This window comes from Chinchilla lanigera, unplaced genomic scaffold (assembly GCF_000276665.1).
Source record: "Chinchilla lanigera isolate Chin_1 unplaced genomic scaffold, ChiLan1.0 scaffold00047, whole genome shotgun sequence".
Lineage (NCBI taxonomy): Eukaryota > Metazoa > Chordata > Mammalia > Rodentia > Chinchillidae > Chinchilla > Chinchilla lanigera.
Window position 1 is genome coordinate 2,873,066 of NW_004955448.1, and position 11,745 is coordinate 2,884,810.

General features: G+C 33.4%; 1 pseudogene; it reads right to left on the reverse strand.

Annotated features, from left to right (window-relative positions):
- Positions 1 to 1,138: 1,138 nt before the first annotated feature.
- On the reverse strand, positions 1,139 to 9,390 carry LOC102005195 (annotated as a pseudogene).
- Between the last annotated feature and the right edge of the window lie 2,355 nt (positions 9,391 to 11,745).

The following is an 11,745-nucleotide window of genomic DNA, read 5'->3' on the forward strand; positions in this document are numbered from 1 at the left end:
TCTATTGAATGACCAATAATGTTGAACATTTTTTCATATATTTATCTGCCATTTGTACTTCATCTGAGAAGGGTATATTCATCTCAGGTGCCCATTTTTTGGTTGGGTCTTTGAATTTCAGGGGTCTGAGGTTTTTCAACTATTTATATGTTCTAGATAGAAGTGCTTTATTTGAGAGATGATTGGCTAAAATTTTTACCGCTCTGTGGGTTGTCTTTTCCTTCTGTTGGTGATGGGATCTTGCAGGTTCTAAGACCATCAATAGGTTAAAACACTGATGAGCTTGTGGTTCAATAGGCTTAGTAGGTGGTAGGACTAGTTGGATGAGGCAGATCATGGGGACAAGCCCTTGGGAACAATATGAATTTCAGCTCTTGTTTTCTATCTCATCTCTGGCTAGATCAAATATTCAGATTGAACATAGAAGTACAATAATTATGACTAAAACACACACACAATACTGAGAATGATGAAGTAGAAAGAGAGAAGGAATTTACCTGGAGAATATATTGAGCTCCTCTACCACCTGAAGATGCCTGTCAAAATGGGACCCCAAGATAAGCATTTATTACATAGCTCATGGTCAAGACAAATGATTCTGCTCAACCTTAGAACAAAATCATTTCCATTTTGTTTTCCTCCTTGAAATGTTAGAATGGAAAGGGCTTAGCACAGACTACATTTTTGTGGGTGTGAGATTTTTCTATTACTGAGTGGATAATTCTACATTTATTATCTTTGAACATCACTAAGTCATTGCACTTCCTGAAAATCTTTTCAATCTTTCCTAAACTTCTATTACTGTACATTCTCCCAGATCAAAGCAGTTAATTCCTTTAAGTGCTTCAGTGATTACCAGTACTGATAGTGTAACACTGGGTGCCTGGATTCTGCAAGTGTTTCCAAAGAGAAATATTCAGAGATAATAAAATGGAATTTGGTGAGGAAACTGCTTTTGGGAAGACTTACACTTTCCAATGATTAGTGGTGTTTCAATCCTAAACATTTTCATTAAAGCGTTGGACATTACCCAAAAGGGCACTGTTTTCTTGCATTTCTCTTCTTGCAACTGTAAATAATACCCAACACGTGAAAAAACATGAAGGAAAAAAGATATTAAAATAAGATTAACAATATGAGAAAATTATCATAAATAGCACATGTATGATGCCAAATGTTCAATAAAATCCCCATGAGTAAGACAGGAAAAAGTTACATTACAGTAAAAATTATTTTAGTGTATGCAGATGTTCAATAGAAAATTACAAGGAAGACAATTTTATACAATGTGAATTTTCCAATGTTTTGTGATTTAGTATAATTTTGAAATATATCCTTAATATATTTTACTACAGATTTTCCCTTAGCCAGCTAATGTACTGATTTATCCATCTGTAACCAATTTTAAATTTGATTAGAAAAAATATTCCATGTACCCCATTCTCAACATGGTTATGGGTCACTTGTACTCCAATGTTTCTAAGTCTGGTGACATGCATAAGTACATCATCTCTTAAGACATCATATTGACAAGTGAGGACATAGGTCAGGGGTAAACCACACAATTTGCTGTCATCTGCCAACAGAGGAGCTGCCCTCACATCCAGGAAACCAGGATATTTTTGAGATAACTCAGAACTACCACAAGTTGGGTTTTAATAAACATGTCGTTCTCTAAACCTCTCAGGGAGGAAGGAACTCCAGTTAACAAACTTGAAGAGATGACTTGATTCTTCTGGTACATGCTGATTGGAAAGCATGACTTTCTCAAGTGATCTGTCTGTTGTAAAATATTCACTCCAGAACCTGACCATGAGTGACTTAGACAGAATCTGCATATGTGAATTTTCTTGATATGATGGTAAGTGTAAATCAAGAGGTTGTAGTGCAGGATAAATTAAAGCCTGTATCTTGAGCTTGATCTTGACTTCTGGGTCATGTAAGTGCTGAGGAGAAATTAAGATGATTTTCATATAGTATTTTCATTTGAAAATAATAAAATAATAACCTAGAATATGTGTAAAATTTTAATCTCTAAAAGGACAAGTAATGACTGAAATATACTCTTTTGACAGTCTTTGAAATAATCAGCTGAAGAGTATATGGAGTATATAACTAAATGTTATATAATTTAAGCATACTTTGAAGAAAAATTATCTGTCCTACACTCTTCATGAATAATGCAAAAGGATCGTAGAAATAATTATAAGCTAATTTCTTACCTTTTTTACCAAGAATTACATCCAGAGAAATTGTTGTTTTAATTTGACCTTAGTGGATTTCTGTTAATATAAAAGTTATTAAAGTAAACTAGTATATCAGTTGGTTTCTTCACAGAGAAAACTGTTCACCTGAGACTGGCTTGTGATGATGTAGTAATGTGGTACTTTAGGGGATTTTGGTTTGGCTTCTTTGTGAAGCATTTCATTAAATCCTGTTTGTTACATGCCTAATACATTCACATTGGCATGTACCATTGTTCAGAAAAGTGAACTGTACAAACATCAAATTGCAACAAAAAAGTGATCCATAAATATTTTATGTGTTTCAATTTTGAAAAATATATACCTTAAAAGTTGGATATTTTTATTTGAAATGCATATTATATAATAAAATATACATGTATCTTCCATATAAAAATAAAGATACTAGATGTGCCATAATATTTTTAAAATTGTGGTATTTAGGTATATTTTAATTATAAAGGTCAAAATAAAATATTTTACTTATTTTGGAGACCATTTTTGAAGATCATTTTAGGTTGTGAGATATTTTTAACATACATTTATGTTAAATTGTTCTGACTTCAGAACAATTCTGCGAAGTTTAAAAGTCTCATTTTTTTCAGATGATGAAATGGATGTTTAAATTAATTATTAAAACTAGGCAATACCACGTCTATTGGTCATGGCACCTCAAGGAATTTCAAATTTCCTGATGCCTAGTTTATTGTTTCTTCTGCTACACAAGGAAGTCCAGAGTAATAATTAGAAATCACTCCCAAGTTACAAATACTTCTTTTATATTGTGGTTATAGGAAATCACAGATGCAGTCCTCTTTGCTTTTAAAAATGTTACCAAAAGGACACTAGAATATAAAATATTTTTTATATAAAAAAGTAAAAATAAATACATACAAGTAATGAACAAACAGGAATGTCTTAAAACCACAATTCATAACTAAAATCAGCAAATGAAATCTAAACTTATACATATGTTTAATGTATAATAGCTTTCTCTGTTTATTCAGTACTAGGAAAATAACTTACATTTTAAATAATCAATAGTATTTTACTATGTCAAAAACCTATGTTATGTATAATTTGGAGTGAAAATACTATTTATTATTATTGTTACTATATTAGTATCATTAAATTATTAAATATATGATTTTACATACATCTACAAAAATCCTTTGATTTTTTATCTTTGTTTTTGTAAGTAGTATGGAAATCTTTAAATGATTATGTTCTGAAAATAGTGTGATTATTCTGTCAATAGGGGACTAATCCATTGAAAATTATTGAATATATCTAGATTTCTACTTACTCATTTTACTAGTATAATATTTAATTGACACATAAAAATTTTTTATCAACACTCTACTCAGACAGCTATAATTTCACTGAGAAAGAAAAAAATTGTGGAAGCAGAAAACAGTATTTTCATACTTGAGATATTTTTACAGTATTCTCTTTAATATTTCTAAAAAAGTACTATACATATACTTGCATTCATGTTTTAAATACATGTACTTATTATTTTACAAGAAGTCTACTTTTAAAAGCATAGAAGTGAGGAGAATCCTACCTGCTGAGTCACTGCTGCAGCTAAATTTCCGCCTGCACTGTCTCCAGAAACACAGATTCGCTCGGGATTCACACCATATTTTTCTAGAATGTTTTTTTGTAAAAACCATTTTAAAGCATTATATGTATCTTCAAATTGGACTGGGAAGTGATACTTTGGTGTTAATCTGTAACTGTGAAGAAAAGATATGGTTTTCTTATCACTTTTTAACAAATCATATTAAAGAGTAATATGCATATGAGAAATGCACATAGTTGTACAATTTTCTGAATTTTCAACTTGAATATACCACATACATAGCACCCAGATCCTGAAATGGAACATTGCTAGCATTGACAAGCCTTCTGCGGTTTTTTTGACCTTGTGTTAAGAATTAGAGGAATTATCCTCTCCAGAAATAGCAGCATCAAGTAATTTTGCCTGCTTTGCCCCTAAAGCAAATGTCTTTCTATGAGACAAATATCTATGCAACTAGGTTGGTTGTTCAACGTTATGTTCTTGAATCTCACCCACATTGCCATGTACTTATGAGTTCCTGTATAGTACTCCATGGTGTGAATATACTACATTTCACTTATTCAATGACAGGTTAATGAGCTAGTCACAGAAGGAGATGTATTGTGACTTCACTTATATGAAGTATGAAAATTTTTAAATCATGCTCATAAAGTAAATTGTGGACTGTTAGGAGCTGTGGAGAGAGAGATAGTGAATTTGTAATCAAGGAAGTCAACCAAATACTATAAAGAAGCTCTAGAGATCTGCTGTACAACATTATACCTAAAGTCAAAGGTACTATTCTATTTACTATCCTTACTAAGGACATTTTTACAAACAAATGTTGAGCATGACTGTGTTGCAAGTTTATAATTATGATTTAACTAGACAAATGGTTACGGATGTGTTACTTGTAAGCCTTTCCATCATTGTCCAGAGTTTAAATTTAAAGATCTATACAGTTTTCTAGTGTAAGGATAGTTCACTTACAAATTTACTGTCTGAAAGTGTTCATTTTAAACAAGGGTTATAGGTCTAACATATACATTTGTGTAGTAACTTATTGACTTTGTTTAATAATGTTTTAATGTTACAAACTCACCTAATGGTATTCAGTGAGCTAAGCACTAGGTAAGTTTTATGAAAGTTATCTTTTAGTATTCATGCTCTCCATTTAACACAAGAATTATTTATTATATGTTTTTATAGACAATCATCTAATTTCAGGACATTCATTCTTAATGCCTATGGGTTAAGTTGGAAGGTAATCCATACCAAGTAATTATGTCTCCAGATAATAAAATTTTAAAAATTTAAAATTTTATGAAAAATATATTTTTTCTTCTTCCTTTTCTTCCCCTCTCTCTTTCTTTTTGAGAACAGGTCTGCCTCTGTATTTCAGACTTCCCCTGAACTCAACATGGAGCTGATGCTGGCCTCAAACTCACAACTGTCTTTCTTCCTCAGACTCCCAGGTGCTTGGATTATAGGTGAATGCTATCTCATCTTGAAAATATCCTTCACTATCATTTATTCCTGTGTGCACAGATAACATACACACCCCCCACACACACATACATAAACACACACATATTTTCACAATGCTAATCAGAGTTGATGTAGCCTAATTTTTAGTTGCTTTCTCAATGTCATTGGATAAACATTTATTATCAGAGTAATCATATATAAGCCATCCATGAGAACAGATAGAATCCTGCTAGGAGACGCATCTGTTCCCAAAAGAAGACAACAAAGATCTTACTTGGGTGATACAACAACAGCATCAAGTTTCTCTGCTGTCCACTTTGACAAGAGATCAAAAGAAGGTTCAGCTAAAATAGAAGAATAAAACCAAGATATTAGTGTTAATGGACTGAGGAAGGAAGGAAGGTCTGTTCCCTTAAGAAAAATCGACTGCACAGTATGGCATACTAAAATAAGAGAAAGGCAAATTTAATGCTAGTTTTATGCGTAAGAAATCACTTATTAACAACTTGGAATTTGGATTCAAAGGGAATCTTCTGATTGCTCTTTATCTCTTATAAGTCTTGTTCTGCACACTTTGTCATTGGCCCTTCTTAGCTAGCTACACTTTCTAGCAGACTGATCTTAGCTCTTGTGCTGGAAGAGATATTGATTTGGTTGTTTTGGATGCTTGGATATACGTAGATAAAAAAGACAAGTCACACTGGAGTCGGTGACACATGCCTGTAACCCAGAGTTCTAGGAGAAGACAAGAGGATGATAAATTGGAGACCAGACCTGGCAACTTAGTTATTTAGGAAGACTGTTTCAAAATGAAAAATAAAAATAGCTTGAAATGTAATTCTGTACAAAGGCACTATATTCAGCCCTCACTACCAACTTCCCCCTCAAAAGGGTAAGCCACTGAGTTGGCTAATATACCCTTAGATAGATGTAACGAAAGACGTATGAACAGAACTGTGGTAACATGTATAGGAGGCAAGAAATCTCACTCTTGAATGTAAATGGAGTAGAAATACGTTCCCTTAAAAAGCTAGAATACCTTTAGTTAGTGCTTCTATCTGTACTATTCTCCTAAATTGCATCTTGGAAAACCTTGTCATTTCCTTTTTTCTTGCATAAGAGTAAGAGTTTATGTTCTCTTATCATCTCTATGTCTCCATCCATGTTCAATTATTTCACTAATATTTTAAATCTTTTTATCTCATTTCCCTTGAGTTGTCCGTCAGTCAACAGTTCCAGCCGATCTTTCTTCCTCTTTATTTGTTTATTACTTTCAAGTTCTACCAAGTTGTTTGTATAGCTCCCACATAAAAAGACCAGGCAAAATATTCTTCCTTAACTCTCTTTAAATGTAGAATTCTTATTTATTCTTTTTACAGCTATGTTCCTTCAGAGAAAGAAATTATCCCTCCTATTTGCTTATTTCTTGTATTTTGCTTGCTGCAATGTATTTCTGTATGAATATCCATTGACTGTCCTCAATACTATGAAAATAAAGCCTGCTACATCCAAATTAAATGTTTCTGTGCTGCTTAGTTGATATCTTTAAATCATTCACCCATTCTCATTTGTCCTAGTTTCTTGTTTGAATTTCATTTTGTTTTGTCACCTCTTTGTCCACTTTTTAATGCCTTCCTGGTTTCTTATTCTTCCTCCCCAGACCCCTGTCTATGGTTTCCAAGGATCTGTCCTCACTGTCCCTCTCATCTTGTCAGGGCAAGACAATCATTCTCTCTTAGAGACTCTGTCTTTATCCCCTCCCCAACCTCATGTTTTGTTCTAACTTCTCACATAACTTCAGAAATTTTGATGAATTTCAAGTTTTAAAATTTTTTGTCTGAAGTAATTCATTCTTTTCCTCTGGAGTTCACAATTCTTACATGCAATTCCATCTCAATTTCTCCATACCATCGATATTCTACTCATTTGAAGTACACAGATAGATATCAAATATTCTAAGACTCATGTGAGTTTAGTGACTTTTTTCAGACAACTGGTACTTTATCCCAGTGTGTCCACTTCTGAATATATTATTCTTTATATTCTACATCAAGAGATTTTCAACATTCCATGCAATCTCAATTACTCTGGCTTACAATTTCAACATTTGTCACTTGTTGATATATTGCAGTATTTGCTTGTGAATCAATTGATTAAAGGTTATCTCCACTAGAAGGTAAGTTCCAAGAAAAATTTTGTATTTTCCAAGGTACTTCCAAAGTTCTTAAAATATTACCGTGTCCATATTTAATATGTAAGCAATGAATTTATGTATTACTTTGTCCTATAATATCAAGTGGGTAATGATAGAAATACCAATGTACGCTTTCATAAAGTACTATGATAAATAGGAAGACTTATGTTTTCTCACTTCAACCTGACTTGATGAGGAAAGGCATATTTGGATGGGAAACAGCAATTTGAAATTTCAAGAAAGGTTAAAATTGCACCCTAGATCAAAGCAAGAGAAGAGAAAGAGACTGTAGTTTTGTTCCTGAAGAGCACTGTATAAAGCCTGAGTAAAATTTGCAAATTGTCTCCATAGCAGGCAGAGATTTTTTTTTGACATTCTCTTACCAGGACTTCCTGTAGCCCAGCCACCACCATGGATATAAAACACAGCCCTTCTTAGTGTGTCTGCCTTCCACCTGGGCACATATACACGGACAGGAACATTGTTGAATTTTGTGTCAGTTACAATGACATTTTCATCTGAAGTTGGAGGAACATCTCTAAACATTATGGTAATTTTAAGCCAATCAAGATAATGGCAAAGTCCTAGAAACTCCATTAATGTGGCCTAAAAATAAAAATCACAGTATTTATAATTCAAGTTACAAATTCTAACAGATGTGTGAACATAAGTGCATATTAACTCTAATTAGAGCAAGTAAAATGAAGGGAATCCTCACACATAAATCTCCTTTATCCATGTGTAAAAAAAAGAAATGCAGTGATTTTTGCCCTCAGTGATTATTTAAAAAAAAGTTAAAGAACTTAGTTCTTATTCCAAAGAACTTGACAGGTTATATGCTAGGGTTTAGGGTGCCAACGATTAACTAGAAAAATCTTTTTCCAAGAACCTCAGTTCAAGGCAAAAGACAAGTAAAGAGCTGTTGTAAAATAACATAAATGCTCCAATAGGGCTCTGCACCAGGTGCTTTGAGAGCACATAGCAGATGATAGGAAAAGCTATCTGCAGGCACCAAATGGCACATAGTTTTCAGACAGCAAGTATATTTATCTGACTCTGGAAAGAAAAATATTTTTCCAAGAATTTAATTAACTGAGTAAAAGGAAAAACCTTTCCAAGCAGCAATACTAGTGTAGCCTGGAGATGAGGGGCTCTGTGGATGCAGAGAAGTTGGCTATAGAGCTGGATGCAAAAAAGCAGGCAGAGCTGAAGTTAAAGAATGGATGTGTGAGGAAGGGCTGCCCCGCTCAGTCTGCCCTTCTGCCTTAGCACAAGACAACATCCCAAGCATTCTATGAGAATTACACTAAATAATAACAACCTACCTACATATGAAAGGTAGAAGTGAAAGTAAGCCCAGGGAAGCTAAATAATTAGTTCAAGCTTATACAGCTAGGTAGTGGTGTCTACCAGTATTCTAATTCCAGCAATTAGACTCTTGATTCACATCATAATTTTCCACAAATATGGGACTAGAGAGGCAAAAAAATTTACCAGTATTTGAGAGAAAGCAAGGAAAAACTAAAGAAGATAAACTAAGTGATTTAAGAACATAATTTACTACAAGAAGCAGACACACTAATATCAAATAATCCAGAGATAAGAAAATACATTAACACAAGGCTTTAAAGGTTTCTCTTTAGAGTGCTCCAGACTTACCAAATGTAGCATAGTGTTCATGTATGTTGCAACCACCATTATACACCATGATGCCTCACAGTTTTCTGGGACAGGTGTATGAACATAATATGCTAGAAGGACCCCCAAAATAAGAAGACCCAACAACTTTCCTCGCATGCTGTAATTTCTACACTTCTGTCTTCAGAACCACAGAGAATAAACTCTTTGCCTATGCCAGCATGCAGGACTTGAATACCAGTGTTACCCAGCCTCATCCAGAAGCTTTTCATTTTGGATGAAGAGTTGTTTATATAACAGTTGGCATATCAAGATTAGAATTGCATTGGTTATGAAACAGTGGTGATTTTAATTATACTTTTAAGGTTCAATGTGTGTTAGGAAATCTGGGCAAGATCTGCCAAACATTATACTCTTATCTGCCACCTAGGAAACAAGCATAAATTGAATAATAATGTGTGAACAAATTCTTCTATTCTGACAAAATTATCCACAGAAAACAAAAGATGCAAAATCTTTGTCATGAAATAGATCATCACAGATTACAGAAAAGAAATGAAAATATTTTTTAAAAGGTGAAAATGCAAAAACAAAGTAGCCATTATGATTGCCCTGTGTTTTACATTTTCTTGCTGAGACAGGTTAGCATTTAGTTCTGGTTAATTCTTCAAGGGAGAGTTAGAAAAAGCAGTGATGGTAGTGAAAAGAGTAGTAATAGTGAATGTTCGTTACTTATTCTATGATTCACGTCGTATACTAAGTGATTTACATATGGACTCCAAATTAGTCCAAACAATAATCTATTAGATCAGTATTATTGTTTCCCAATAAAAAACTTGAAAGAGTCTTAAGAAATTTAAGTAACCTGGCCAAGATCACATAGCTGTAAGTATTGGAGCCAGAAAACTTTAAGTGGCTAAAAGAATACATGAAAAACTTAAAAAATATTCTCACAAAACCTAATATGTATGTTTATGAATGGAAATATAAAGAAAAATTAATCACATTCCTGTATCTCTGAGATCAATGGTGTTGATACTGTAATATATTTTCTACTAATATCCTTTGGTCTCCTTTCTGACATCTTTCCTGGAATTACCCATGTCTTCAAAGAGTGCTAATTTTTAAGGACAAATTTTTTCCTAATTTATTTTAAGCAGGAAGTGAAAGTGGAGAACAAAGCCTAGAAACTGTCACAGTCACCAATGTAGCTCAGCTTATTTTGTACACAAATAAGAAGAATAGATTTGGAAATATTTTGTATGGCTTTTCAATTTAATACAAAGATTGCCACTCAATTTCTTACTTTTGTAATTAAACATAGTTTTTCAAGTGAGTAGTTAGTTTATTTTCATGTATACTGCTGAAATCATGTGCAGTGCTGTTGCAAAATCAGAATTCACTGATATACAAAAAAATAAAAAACTTTAAAGTAGTTAGTGTGATACATTGCTTAATGCATCATAGTAAGAAAATGTATAAAATTTAATGTCTTTTTGATATTTCATTAACCAACATTGTAACAATATTAAAATACTTAAGAATTAATGCAAAACCAATGGTCATCCACCACCCTAACCCAAAGTCTTTTTGTTTTTGTTTTGTTTTGTTTTTGAAACAGTCCTCTGTTGTTCTGCCTGAGTTTAAACTCATTTTGTGGCCTCAGTTGGCCTCCCACTCATAGCTGTCTTCTTGCCTAAGCCGCCAGAGTGCTGGGTGGCCCTTGAGACAACCTTGTCTATTGATACTTTAGTGCATGATGATTTTTACCACCCCTGGTTACAGCCTCATTCTGTTTAATTTTCTTTCAACTTCCTTATTCATAAAGGGAGCACATGCCCAAGCCCGGGTAAATGTGTGTGGTCCTTCTCCAATCCATGTATGTGACAATAACACAAATGAAGCAAACCAAAACTACTAAAAGTATTCCTTCCTTTCTCCCTAAAAAGTATGATACAATATCAGATATAAGGTCTCCCTGCTTGTTTACTCCCTTTTCTCTGGCAGTTTCAGGACAGTCTACTATTTTTTACAAATAGTACATTCGCTACTGCTCATTTTAAACAACTGCTACTTTGCTTTTGATTATGTGTCTGCTTCCCCCTACCTCTACCTTCTCTACACTGTGACATGCTAAATTCAGGAAATTATTTGTACTTTACCATGTAACATATGCTAAGTAAAAGAAGCAGGTATTTATCTTGAAGAGAATGAAACTGTTTTAAATTATGCCATTTGAAATGTACAGATGAAGCAGAAACCTAACAAGGCATATGTAACAGTACCACTCAGCAACATTCACATTCTAATGTGAAATATTAAAAGCAGTCTTCCAGAATATTGCAATGAAGAACAATGTAAGCTAGTGAGATTTCTAATGAGAGAACACCAATTGATTTTTGGGTCTGCTTTAATTTGGTATCATTTCATTTTAGCTTTCTTTCATTATGTCTTTTTATCAAGGCAGAAAACTGGTAGGTTTGACACAGTTTACCACGGTTAGCTTGTTTGGCCTCAGGGAAGATACCCTACACAGTAAGAAGCTCTCAGCACTTTTGTGTACTGCCTGGTCATGGCAAGAATGATTCAAATGAAATTAAAGGGTGGGCACAGAGAAA